The sequence below is a fragment of the Petaurus breviceps genome, unplaced genomic scaffold (assembly GCF_028583685.1).
Source record: "Petaurus breviceps papuanus isolate PSGF00001 unplaced genomic scaffold, PetGlider_PUasm1.0 470, whole genome shotgun sequence".
Classification (NCBI taxonomy): Eukaryota; Metazoa; Chordata; class Mammalia; order Diprotodontia; family Petauridae; genus Petaurus; species Petaurus breviceps.
Window position 1 is genome coordinate 5,085,922 of NW_027186350.1, and position 13,743 is coordinate 5,099,664.

At 40.4% G+C, this 13,743-nt stretch overlaps 1 protein-coding gene across 2 annotated transcripts in view; it reads left to right on the plus strand.

Moving 5' to 3' along the window:
• Positions 1-13,743, plus strand: part of EMP1 (epithelial membrane protein 1) — a 278,012-nt gene that overhangs the window by 242,004 nt on the left and 22,265 nt on the right. The window contains exon 2 of one of the 2 annotated variants that reach the window (XM_069101528.1): positions 4,321-4,471. The gene's annotated coding sequence lies outside the window, so the exon portion shown is untranslated. The remainder of the gene's footprint in view (positions 1-4,320; positions 4,472-13,743) is intronic. The other variant, XM_069101529.1, reaches the window with a different exon arrangement.

Consider the following 13,743-nt stretch of genomic DNA (forward strand, 5'->3'; position numbering starts at 1 on the left):
TTCACTTTATTCTCTGATCATCTCATTAGCCACTTTGCTACAGGGTAAGTACCCTCTGCCCCATTCCCATTTGGAATAATGTAAATCTGTGCCAGAAAGGGTGTATCAATATATGTCCCTATGGCTCCACTCACCATTGCTATAACTTTCCAAACCAAAATACTCCTCCCTGTTCACAATTCTTTTATGTGTATTTGCATTTCACATTAGAATATAAGCTCCTTAAAGGTAGGGACCAGAGTTGGCACATAGAAAGTACTTAATAAATGTTTTCTTATTCATTCATTCATTCATTCATTCATTCATTCATTCATTCATGCATTCATTCATCCAGTACACAGTAAAGAAGCACACTTTTCGAATCTTGTCTAATTTACTAAATGCCCTATCCTGGTTTTGGAGTAAACTGGTAATTATTTGTATATAAAGGAGACCGGTAGCATGGCTAATCCAAAATTTATTTGGATTTTATAATTCATTCTGTGTTTTTTTTTTTTCTTTAGGCATTATAGTTCCTTTTCTAATTGTGTCTTGCTAGTGTCATGGTAAAGGCAGCTAGGTGTGTAGTGGACAGAGTTTCGGACTTGGAGTCAGGAAGACTCATCTTCTTGAGTTCAGATCCTGCTTCAGATACCTCCTAGCTGTGTGATCCTGGGCAAGTCACTTAACCCTGTTTGCCTCAGCACCCTCATTTGTAAATGAAATGGATAAGGAAATGGCAAACCAGTCCAATATCTTTGCCAGGAAAACACCAAATGGGTTTCATGGAGAATTTGACATGACTGAAATGACTGAAAAACAAAAGTGTCATGGGAGACTGAACACTGAGCCCAGTCCTTACATGCATGTGCAAAGTATTGCTGATGTAATTTGTGATGTGCAAGAGGCTGGAGAGCCTACTTCTAGAAAAGTCAGGATGACTTATAATGGAAGTGCCTTGGAGAGTTTTAGATGTTCTGTATCTGGTTCCATTATACTAACCACTGGTTAATAGGAACCACTTTGGTTGGCTCTGGCTATGTAATTAACATCATTTTTTTCTCTGAATTGACTCCTGCTTATTGATGGGATTTTATTGAGAGGAGAGAGATAATGCTGTAAAGGGAGAAGCCTTGCAACCTTCCCATCTAAGGCTATGTGGTACCTGCATAAAGAACTAGAGAATTAGCACTAGAGAAATAAACCTTCGATCTGGGAGAATGAGAGCAAAGAGTGCTTGATACATTTATATTAATAATAAAAATGATTTAGAATCCTCTAGACAGACACTAACGTAGTAGAGAAACAAGAGGAAGGGCAAACGGTCTATCAGGTAGAAGCTGGCTTGTGGTTTTTAAATGGCTAGATATGTTTCACAGCATGGATAATCGTGAGAAAACACTCTCAGTTAGTGTTCATTGGTTTTCTTTTATCGAGTCTTGGTGACTGGCCTCACTTTGGAGATTTGTACAATAAAGCTTCTGCTTTTAGCATTCATTAAAAAAAAGCACTAATACACACAAAATCCTGTTATTATTTTTTTTTTTGAGGGGGGAAGGCAGGGCAATTGGGTTAAGTGACTTGCCCAAGGTTACATGGCTAGTAAGCCTTAAGTGTCTGAGTCTGGATTTGAACTCAGGTCCTCCTGACTCCAGGGCCCATGCTCTCTATTCACTTGCTGCCCCTAAAATCCCATTATCTTACATCGAAAGAACATACAAAGTTCTTACATCATCATGAATTTGCTGATGAGTCCAACACCGAATCTTGCCAGCTGTCAATAATTTGTTGCCTAAGAAGGGAGTTTTAAAGGATTGGTGGTATTTAAAGGATTGTGCCACTAGAGAGAAGAGGGGAATTCCTTCCCAATAATAAATAATTTCTAAATTTACAAAAGTAATAAAAAAAAAAAACTCTGGGTAGAAAAGTTATGACTGACCCATTTTTTCAAATGGGGAAGTGGAGGCCCAGACAAGGAAAATAAACTGCACAATGCTTGTGCAAAGTCCAAGCCAGGATCTGAACCGATGCTCATACTTCCCACACCCTAATCTGTTTTCAGACCTCTGGCCCCTGTAGCTATCCTTGGTCTTAAAAGTCTGCCAAGCTTAATGCCTGGGTAGGGATAATGCTTAATGTTTTAATCACATCCAGAGTAATCACAAAGGGTTGCTTTAACAATGTCTGATCTAGCTTCTTTCCTATTCATAATAAGTCACTTGCTTCATGATATACAGTTGCAATGAGGTTTCAAGGGTTTATTACAAGCTTTTATAAATCCCATACTGGGATTCATCTTCTAAAAATACCACCCTCTCCAGTTTATATGGCACCTTTTTTATTTTCTTGAGATGTTCAAAGTGTTTTATGTTTTCTTGTTAAATCTCACAACATCTCTACAAGGCATACAGAAAGGTAGGCCTCAGGTTATTACATCTGTTTGAAAGCTGAAGTACAGAGAGGATGTGTCATTTACTCACCACCTCACAGTGAACAAGGGGCAGATGGGTGAACTGGAACTCAATTTTCTGATTAAGAAACTAACTACTCAGTCCATTGAATCCACTGTTGCAATGAACAGCATTAAGATAGGCAGCATGCCACAGCAGACAGAGTGTTGGTCTCAGACCTTGGAACACGTGAGTCTTCCCTCTGACATACACTGGCTGTGTGACTCTGGGCAAATCACTTAAATCCCCGGGGGAATCTACTAGGCACCTCGCTAGGAAGGTAAATTTCAGAGAAGGCACTGAGCTGCACTGGTGGGGGGAATTTCCTCATCTGGGTGTTCTCTCTATCAGTGAAATCACAGTTCAGGTTTCTGTGGCCATCCTTTTCCTTTCCAAGCACTCCCTCTCAAGTTTTCACATCCTTCTTTGAAAACCAATGAGGGAAAGCCTTCAGAAAATTCATTGGCTTTCTAGTTTTCTCTTAAAAACTGCAACTAGACCACATTCTCCTCAGTGTCACAAGCTCCTAGACATGTTCTCTCCTACCCATCCCCCATTATCCTGCAAGATATTATTGGGTGAAGAGAGATTTTACAGACTGGCAGAAGACCCTAGCAGTTCAAAAGTGGGAGGGACAAAGAGGGAGAATAAATCTGTCATTTTCTGCGAGGGATCAATAGGCAATACCATCAATCTGCCACTCCTCTTCCCCAGAAACCTTTCCCCTCCTTAGGGCTGAGACCCGACTTACCCTAGCAGTGGGAGCATTACTTCACCTGTGAAGGAGACGTTGTAAAATGGATTGCATTGTTTAGGTGAAGACTTCATCTAATTTTTAATGAAAAAAAATATGGGCAACCCAGATAATAACCCACCTATGATCATTCCTCATCCTCACTGGGAGAAAAGCATTCTTTGCAGCTACTTTCTGTGAGCTCACTCAGGTGTAGGACCGACTTACCCCTCCCTCCTGTACTCTTTAGGAAATGTGCCTTTCTCTTACAAACTGAGCAGGTCATTGAAAGAGGAGGGTGAGGAAATGGGTTGTTATTTTTATGTTGCTATCAGGGTAGAAGACTCAACTATAAAGCAAGGTTCAGCTGATTAAAGCATTCCAACAAAAGAGCCAAAGTTCCTACCCCAGAGAATTCCCCTCCCAGGTATATGAGACCAGTGCTCCATAATTACCAGAGTTTTTACAGTTGCCTCAAGTAGTGAGGTTTTTGTGTTTATACAGTCCATTGTTTAACTCCTGGATAATCTTTTTTCTTCTTAAGGAACCTTGTATTTCTCTTGGGGTTCACTTTTTTCCATTTCGTTTCTTGTGAGCCCCTCCCCAGAAAATGAGGGGAAAGGAGGTTAAAAAATTTAATTTTTTTAAAAGTGGTTATTAACAGCTCTGGCAAGTGGCTTGGTGAGAAAGGATGGAAGCCTAATTTGAGGACTGTTTCAAGAATTTAGTTAGTCATGTCATCTTTGCATACTGCCCCACCCCCATCTCTTCATATCTTCCCACCTCAGAGAATTAAAAGCTGGCTAGATAACTATGTTGCCTGAAGCCCCTGGTTGCTATGCTTTTTTTTTTTTTTTTTGTGCTTTTCTTATTAGTAACAAGAAGTGGGATTTTGTAAACACATGCTATTTGTGTGACTCCTATTACTCACTTGAAGCAATGTGAGTCTTTTTTCCACTGTGGTCTATGTGTCTGAGTCAGAGGGAGCCCTACAAGAGGTTTCTTTGAATTGATGGTTCCCTCCCAGTCACTCTTGACTTACTGCCAACATTGCAGGGCGTAGTTACGAACAAATCTTTTTTTTTTTTTCCCCTTCTTCTTTAAAGCCAGACTGATTCATAGAAACTCCTTTAAAACTCAGTAAAAAGACACCGCCCCATCACACATCCCAACACACCAAGAGAGGAAACATAACCTCAGGAGTCAGATCCTTCCCCTCAGTGCTGTTACATACTCAAGAAGAGAGGACCAAGGACAAAAGCCCTCTTGTCACTCAAGGTGCTTTGCTGCAGTCGTTCCCTTTCTCAAGGTAAGAAATCTTTTGGGAGAGACTCAGAAAAAGTTTCTTTTCTCCCTTTTCTCTTTGTTTCCCTTCTTTGGACCTCACCCAACCTTGCCTTTTTTGCCTCTGCATTTCTGCATTTGTCTTGACTTTTGCGATCTTAAGGCAGCTCACTGGGTGATGAGGAAAAATGAAACTTCTTTTTGCTCAGGGGCTGACAAGTACGCAAACCCTCACACGTATCGACACTACTTAGAGTAGGAACGAGAAAAGCACGAGAATCAGGGGACAGTTTGCTTATTAGTCACTGAGCCTGCTCTCCAAGGTGTGAGGAGCTGGGACTTTGGGACAATCTGGGCACTTTTCCATAGAGGAAACGCTGCATAACTTTGAGATGACATATTTCAACTGCTCCATTCTGATTTCAAAAATGCTTCAGTACTGTAGTCGGTTTTTTTTTTCCTATTTGATTTTGACTGACTCTTTAAAACAATTTTGTAAAAAATTAAAGTTTAAATTCTATTTGTTTTTTATAGAGAGGTAGTTTTGTTTATTATAAAGTTATTTTCTTTTATTTAATGTTATTTCTAGTTTGAAAAAGGAAAAAAAACTAGAAATTAAAATGTTGCTCAGGAAAATAAAAGTGTTTCAAATAAAATTTAGAATAGTAGAATTGATGAAATCAGACTCCTATCCAATCTGAGTTCCAAAGAGCTCTCTAATTGGGCAGATGTAGGGTGGAGGGTGGTGGTAATTCATTTGTTGCTGAGAAATTATTTCATGGATTTCTGTTTCCACCTGAAAAGTAACTGCATTTCAGAAGTGAATAAGGATATTTTAAGTAAGAAAACAAAATAATTTGTAAAAAAAAAAAAAAGATGAAGAAGAAAGAAGGTAGTAATTTTTCTGGATAGAAAGCAGCCAGCTGCTTTTGAATGGTTATTCTATTACTATTTTAGAAGGCAAAGTGACATGAACAAGAACACTCCAGCAAACAGTGATAGTAATTTTGAGAAAGAATCTTTTTTTTTTTTTTAATCTCTTTAGATTTCCTATTCTCTGATTAGAGTGTCTTTGCCCAGGTGTGGCTCATTTCAACATCTCTACTATAATTAATTTTTCCCCCTGCATAAACAAAACAAGGGAGAAAAGACAAGATACGACCTGTTTCGAGAGGTTAGGTTTTCCCTTAAGCAATTCAGTGTATTTGGAGATTTTTAATGCAACCAGTTTGTTTTCTTTTTCTAACCAAAGCTTGCTTTAAAAAGGCTTGGGAGGTAGAAAAAAGAAGGGTGAGGCAACCTGTTGTAAATACAGGCTATCCCCAAAGTCTCAGTTGCAGTTTTGAGCTAAGTTGAAGGTCATCTTAAACTTTAAGCTAAGCTTAAAACTGCAGCTAAGACTTTTGGGACACTGTGTAGAGAAGCTGCTGCTTTTGCTCAAAGCTCTCTGTCTTGATGCCTTTGCCAGCACATAAAAGGAAACTATTATTTCAATCACCCATTTTCTAATAATGGTTTTGTCCCTTCATAATACTAATCTTTTCTGAGATTTTTGAAGGCTATCAGCTAGGAACTATGAGAACAAACAACTGGTAGGAGAGTTGTTCAGTTGCTACTGGTGGTTTTCTTCCCCCCCCCCCACCCCAATTTTTCAATTAAAATGTGAGTTGTTTTTCTAGTGGTTTCTGCTCCTCATCCTTAGAGGCCGGTCAAGCTCCAGACTAACTTCTGAAAAGTGGGCTGATGAGTGGACATTTAACTGGAAGGATCCCTAAGAATTAAGATCGGTTTGGGACTGTACAGTTCACTTAGATCTATTGCAAAATTTTCTCTTCTGTCTCCTTACCAGCTGCCCTACTGCCAATCTATTCTAGGGTGGGTCCAAATTCTCAAAAAGAGCCTTGAAACCAAATAAACTCAGAGTACTTCTGAACCAGAGATCACCTAAAACTATTATAGTGGATCTCTCATCATGCTAAGAAATTCTGCAAGGCCTAATTCAATTGGACCAAAAAAAAAAATCAAGTAAATTTAAAAAAATTTATTAAGCATCTATACTTTGTGCTAGGTTGTAGGGATACAAAGATTAGGGTTAAACAGTCCCTCAATGAGTTTATATTCAACTATCATGGGTGGAGATAGGATGGAATAAAAAATATACAGCAAAAGGTTAGGGAAATTGAGGAGGGAATGATCACTAAAAGTTGGGGGAGGGGGCAGTGGGTCAAGGAAGGCTTTCCTAGAAGATAGAGCCTAAGTTGAGCCCTGAAGGATTTTGAAAGTGGGACAGAAGGAGGGAGTTTATTTCAGACTTGTTTTTGAATGTACGAGCAGGGTAGTAGAGTTCAAAAGTGGGGAAATGGCTGGTGGCCTCTGGAAATTTTTTTCTTTTTTAAAAAGTTTTGGTGAGGCAGTGACATTGTCAGCCCCATGTTTTAAGAGCATTATTTTAGTGCCTGTATAGATGATAGGTTAGAGTGCAGAGATATTGGAAGCAAGGAGACAAATTCAGAGGCTAATGCCATGGTCCAGACGATAAGCAGTGAGGGCCTAAGCTAAATTCTGTTGGTAGGATGTGAGAGATGTCGTGATGTTAGAATAAACAAGATTTGGTAACTGATTGGATATGGGAGGTGAGGGAGAATAAAGAGTCAGGGATGCTTCTAAGGTTTTGTATCTAAATGATTGAGTGGATGGTGATGCCCACCATTGAAACAGACCTTTTCCTTAATTCTTCAGGGAGGAGCCCAGATTGACATAGCCTCAGAGGTGACATTCAGGCTTAACTGTGCTAACCTCATCCATGGACCCCAATGAGTCTAGAGCAGTACTAGCTGCGTCTTGGTTGGAAGGACCTTTATGGAGACCATGTTGGTTCTTTGACCATAGTGGGACTTCAAACCTCCTCTTGGCTAGGTTTAGTATGGCTCTGGGGGGATTCAGTCAGTATTGAGCCTAATAATACTATTTAGTGATGGACTGAAGATACAAGGGGAAAAAAAGGGCCTTTTCAGACTGGAGACAGTACAGAACTGGTATACTCACTATATCCTTCCCTTCTCTGTCTCTGTGTCTCATTCTCTCTGTCTCTTTCTATAAATTTAGGCCAAAGACAAGATTTAAAAAATGATAACAGGCATTTTTTAGACCTTGTAACTGTTCATCCAGCCAAGCACATATACACTATTTGAATCAAAACTATTTCACACACTAAACATAATAATATAATAAACATAATAACATCATTCTCTGATTCACCACACATTGATTCACAGTCATAAAACTGACTCAACCAAAGGTCTAGATATAGGTACACACTCACAGACAAACACACACTCAGAGATACATGTTGACACACCCAGAATTAAATGGTTCCCCAGAGGTCACATTCAAGGCATTGTGGTATAACAGAGAGAGAGAGTTGGCTTTGGAGTCAGGAAAACCAGAATTCAAGTCCCACCTTTGACACATATTGAATGTGTCATGTTGGAGAAGTCACTGATCCCTCTCAGTATTTCAAAGAGAAGCTGCAGCCCTTTGGTAGAAGGACATTTCCTAATCAAGTAGTCCTCTCTCTCCATGAACTCACAGGACCAGTCCCTATCCTTTGGAAAGACTCACATTTATATTGTACTTTAAAGTTTGTTTATAGCATGTTTTCCTCCCCAACAGTGTCAAGTAAATAATGCAAGTATTATTTTGATTTAACAGCTAAGGAAATTAAGGATCAGAGAGGTCAATGATTTTCCCAAGCTCTTAACCTATATTTAGTAAGTGTCAGAGTTGGGTATTGAATCGAAGTCTTCTGACTGTAAGCCCAATACTCTTTTTACTTAAATGTGCTGGAAATTTATGTAACTTAACTCTTTGGGGTGTCCCATGACTTGGTCCATAGCTCATTTAGTCATGCCTATTAGATTCAGTCAAAAGGTCACACTTAAGGAGCTAGAAGGCCTCAGGTTCCCCACCCCTGGGAGGCTCTCATCAAAAAGTCTACCAACCATATCACTCCTATCTTATTTCCACACTGCTAGTAGGCAATCCCTCTATTAGGAGATTCCTATTCTCTCTCCCTGGAGAAAACTAAATGATCCTCAATACACAAGGAGAACCTAGTCTTCTTTCAGACATCAACCTTCCAGTCTTTTCCCCACTCCCCACAGGTGTGGCAGAGTATCCAAAGTATCTGGACCATACTTGTGTTGCAAAAGCAAGAGAATAAGAATAAAATCTAAATGGGGTGTTTTCTCCCAAACCATGATTAGTTCTTCACAGTGTCATAGAGTGGAAAAGACACTAGTGCTAGGTCCCAACTCTGACTCTGTCTTGCTGTGTGATTTATTTACACATTTGTAAAGTGTAAGTTGTACGCTGGAAGTTATTTAACCTCTCTGGGAATTAGTATGTTGAGATATAAAATGAGAGGATTGAGCTTAATCTCTAAATCTTCTTGTAGCTCTAACAATCTATTAATTTTTACTTTTATCTTGTTGGGAGGAGATATGACCCTAGGAGACACACCAGGAGACATTACCCTTACCTTAGTAGACTGAATAGAAATAGGCAATGGCTAGTCCCTGGCTCATGTCAACAGCTGAGTTAGCTCTTAGAGTTGAGTGGGAAAAGAGTAGAAAGAGGCAAAAAGTTGCATTTGAAAGGGCGTTCTACCAGAGTATACACCCTTCCCCACAAGGCCCCCAGAGACAGCAACATCCATTCAGAAATTCCTCATGCATCCGGTCTGGTTGGCTTTTCATAAAAGATCCTCATTTGCTCCATTAATTGAATGCAGATTGTAAGCCCCCAAAGGAGGTGGGGAGGGGGCGTTGAAAGAGGAATGGATAAGACACCTGGTAGACACTTTGGTAGTTAGGCATCTGCCAGGAACCAAAGGAGACATGGGGAAACTGAACAGGTCCTGGGAAAGAAACTCCACCCGTTTCTTAAGAATAGACCCTGCAGCATGAGGGTGTGGTTGTAAAGGGCTGTGTGTGTGTGTGTGTGTGTGTGTGTGTGTGTGTGTGTGTGTGGTTTCTTGGGCTCATAAAAGAGAGACACAGAGACAGAAAGATGGAGAGAGAGAGAGAGCAGAGAAAAGAGACACAGAGACAAATTTTTGGAGAGACAGAGACATAGATGGAAAAATAGATGGAGAGACAGACACAGAAAGAGAGACAGTGATAGAGAGAAGCAGAAAGGGAGACAGAGAAAAAGGAAGGGAAGAAGAGAACAGAGAAATTGGAGGAGATGATAGACATATATGGAAAGAGAAAGCCTAGAGGAGGAGGTAGATAATAAAAAACATGTCTATAGTACATGACTCTATAACACAGGTGTATAAATATTATTATCCCTATTCTACAGCTGAGAGAACAAAGGTCCTTAGAGATTAAATTTTATGGTAGCCCAGCAAGGAAGTGACAGAGCTGGGATTCAAACCCAGGTCTCTTGACTCCAAGTCTCAGCATTCTTTTTTTTTGGAGGGCAATTGGGGTTGAGTGACCTGCCCAAGGTCACAGGGCTAGTTTTTGTGTTAAGTGTCTGAGGTCAGATTTGAACTCAGGTCCTCCTGACTCCAGGGCGGGTACTCTATTCACTGAGTCACTTAGCTGCCCTCTTGGGCATTCTTTACCCTACACTTTGTTTTTTCCAAATACGATCCAGGGAGCCAGAAACACAGGAGAAGAGAGAAAGAAGGGCATGGGGAGAAGTGGGAAAGATGCTTTTATGAAGTGTTACCTGGTGGTAAAAATGCAAGTTTTCATGAATGGTCCAGCTTTTTTCCCCTCTTCTTTTTTCTCCCTCCTGACTTGCAGTTTATGTATCAACAAGACAGTAATTGTCCTCAATATTGCCTATACTTTAAAAGGGTAAAAACAAAGTTGAGAACAATGTGAAACTTATTCTTTCATCTCAGAGCATGAAAGTATGTGTGTACGTGTGTGTATGTGTGGGAAGCAAAGCATCGTGGTATGTTCCTTCAGCTCCAAGGAGATATTCCTTGCCTCCTCATGATTTACTAACTAGGGATGGGTTCACTTGGGCCTTTACCCCATCCTAAATGGTGCCAAGAAGCACTTGTGCATCTTCAGCAGAAAGAAACAAATGACAGGTAAGGTGTGTAACCATGACAGGGAGGGGAATGCTTCCTGCTCCCCGACCCAAGCCCTGGGTACCTTTGGGACCCTGCTGCCTGGTCCTCCATTTCTGTATCTCTTGGTCATTCACCACTGTCTCTGTGTCATGACTACCCTTCACACCCAGGTCCTAGACTGCTGCCCTCATACGGTTTGACCACTATCCTGGGTCTTAATCACTCCTTTGCTAGTTTTATTTTCTCAGTGAATCTCAGGGTCAAGGGAAATGACTTGTGCCATGCCTCCCTCAACTGCTGTGCCTGCTGCCTCCTCCCACAATCACATCCCAGAAAATAGGTGGTTGAGGATCACTGAACAAATTGTAGAGGTACAGGCTAGTATCTCTAGGATTAGCATCTCTTTCCTGGCATGATTGCCTTCATCCAGTGCCTAGGGTTAATTGATGGTGTTGGCTACTCACCCAAACCATATTGAAATAACAAAAAAAGTCTAATACATGCTAAAGCCAGTGACTTGTACAAAAACCACTCATGGCTCAATGAGGGGGAAGACAGGTTTGGGCCATGTTGGAATCCTGAGGTCTTCCCACTCCCCTCGTAAGCTCCACCCCACAGCAGCCTTGACATGTCCTAGTCCTATTATCTCTGTCTCCCTTCCTTGTGGAATGTTGTTCTGGGGTCAAATGTCTCTTTCCAAAGTTACTCTTCCTTAAAAAATTTGTCTTAAAAAACTGATTTGAGTAAGGCTTTCCTTTTTGCCCTGAGTGCCTTTTTATGGTATTCAGCCTGTGGACTAGAGTCATTATATATTTTTACAGGTTCTTCAAATTCCTCAACTCATAGAGTTTAAGACTAGGGAGGACTTTAGAGACCATCTATTCTAACCCTCCACTGGAGAAAGTTGTGACAAACCAATCCAATATCTTTGCCAAGAAATCTTATGAACAATGTGGTCCGTGGGGTCACGAAGAGTTGGACATGACTGAACAATGAATTCTTCATTTGCAGATAAGAAACCTGAGTCCCCAATGTCTCATATCTAGTTAGTGACATTCTCAGGATTCAAAGCCAGTTCCCCTGACTTCAGATCCAGGCACATTCTGGTATATCAGTCTGAAACCCTGATCTCCCTGTTCTTGGAACATATACACAGGGATTATTCTGAATGTACGTTCATGATTTCTGGGTTCTGAATCAAGTCCATGTTCTTCTACGAAGATAAGTTCTTCAATATGGATTTAGGGAAACATGAGGCTGGAATTTGAATATTAAGCTTCAGAAGCACCTGCCTCTGGGGTTTGGAGGAGTGGTCCTTTAAGAAGAAAGAACCTTGAACATATACCAGAATATTTCTTTCTTGTGATGTCAGGAGGTTTTGGTTAGGTTTTTTTTTTTTTTTGGAGGGGACAAGGTAAGGCAATTGGGGTTAAGTGACTAGTCCAAGGTCACACAGCTAGTAAGTGTGTCAGGTGTCTGAGGCCTATTTGAACTCAGGTCCCTCTGACTCCCCAGCTGGTGCTCTATTCACTGTGTCACCTACTTGCCCCAGTTTTGGTTAGTTTTAAGAAGTGGTGATGATCCATGCATGGACCAGAAAACAGTAACTGTAATAGGGTGGCATTAATAATAATAACTACTATTAATATGTACTTTATGGTTGGTTATAAAACACCTTTGTGTATGCTCCTCACAATAGATCTGTGCATTATGCAGTGCATGCTTACCCATTTAACACATGTAGAAATGTGACTTGTCCAAGGTCACACAGGATGTTAGTGGTAGTTAGTGGTCCTTTCATTATTCTACACTGTCTCAAATATAGTCTTTTCTGAACCTAATGAAAATATGCAAGAAAAAAAGCACAGCATGATAGAAAGAGCTTTGGACTGAAAATTTAGAAATCTGGCTTCTAGGCAGCTATAAATTTGCTGGACAACCATGGGCAAGTCACTTATGTGTTGTCTTCCCGTTCATTAGACTGTAAGCTCCTTGCGGACAGGAACTCTCTTTTTGCTTGTAGTTATATCCCTAGCACTCAGCACAGAGGTTGTCACATAGTAAACATTTAATAAATGCTTAATAAAATAATAATAAAGCCCTTTCTGGGCTTTCATATTCTCATTTACAAAATGGGAGGATTGGGCTAACATGACCTATAAAATGTCTTCTGGCTCAAAAATTCATGAACAATAACAAGATTTTTTTTTTCTTGCTTTAAATGCCTGGGCTTGGAGGAGGGAGGAGAGATTAAAAAAAGGAGGAGCCAAATTCCAGGATAACCTGCAGAAAACTATGGCATACAGTAGCTGTCTCCTGTCAACCTCACCAGAGTGAGCTAGGGTTTCTTGGGACCACACCTTGATTTTTCTGCCTGCTTCCTTTGCTCTTGGCACACACCTCCTACGAGATCTCTTGGCTGCCTGGATACTTCTGCTGTAGGAATCACTACTGAGCTTCTGCTTACCTCTTCCCACTGCAGAAATGTTTGCCTTTTACGTCCTGTTATTCTTCTGGGGTTGATGATGTTGCTTTAGAATTCTATGTCCACCTGAGTTCTTGCTCAACTATTTCAGAGTTTCCACAATCTAATAATGAAATGGATGGGAAAGGGAAAGAGATCCAGATGGATGGTGGTGGGTGGAAAAACAAGGAAGACCTAAGAGTTCCTAAAATGTGCTTACTCTCTCCGGGAAAATTTTCAAAAATAATATGCTTGCTACCATTGTTCCTCTTCGTTCCGAGCTAGCGTGCTATCCAGCGTTATGGGTGTGGGCCTTCAGTTTTCCTTCACTGGTAAAAAAAATCATGCCATATTAGAATATAAAGAAGAAACCTGAGAAATCATGTAATCCAGGCATTCTTTATTTTTTTATTTATTTTTATTTGTTTGCTTTTTGCAGGGAGAAAGGCAGGGCTATTGGGGGTAAGTGGCTTGCCCAAGGTCACATGGCTAGTAAGTGTTAAGTGTCTGAGGGCAGATTTGAACTCAGGTCCTCCTGACTCCAGGGCCAGTGTGGTCCAGGCATTCTTAACCTAGGGTTCATGAACTTGTTTTGATAGCTGTATTTCAATGAAATTCATTTCATTTGTAATCTTACTCATTATATTTTATGAACTTAAAATTGTTCTGAGAAAAAGTCCATAGGTTTCACCAGACTGCCTAAATTTAAGAATCTCTGACTCTAATCCAACAGCCTCAT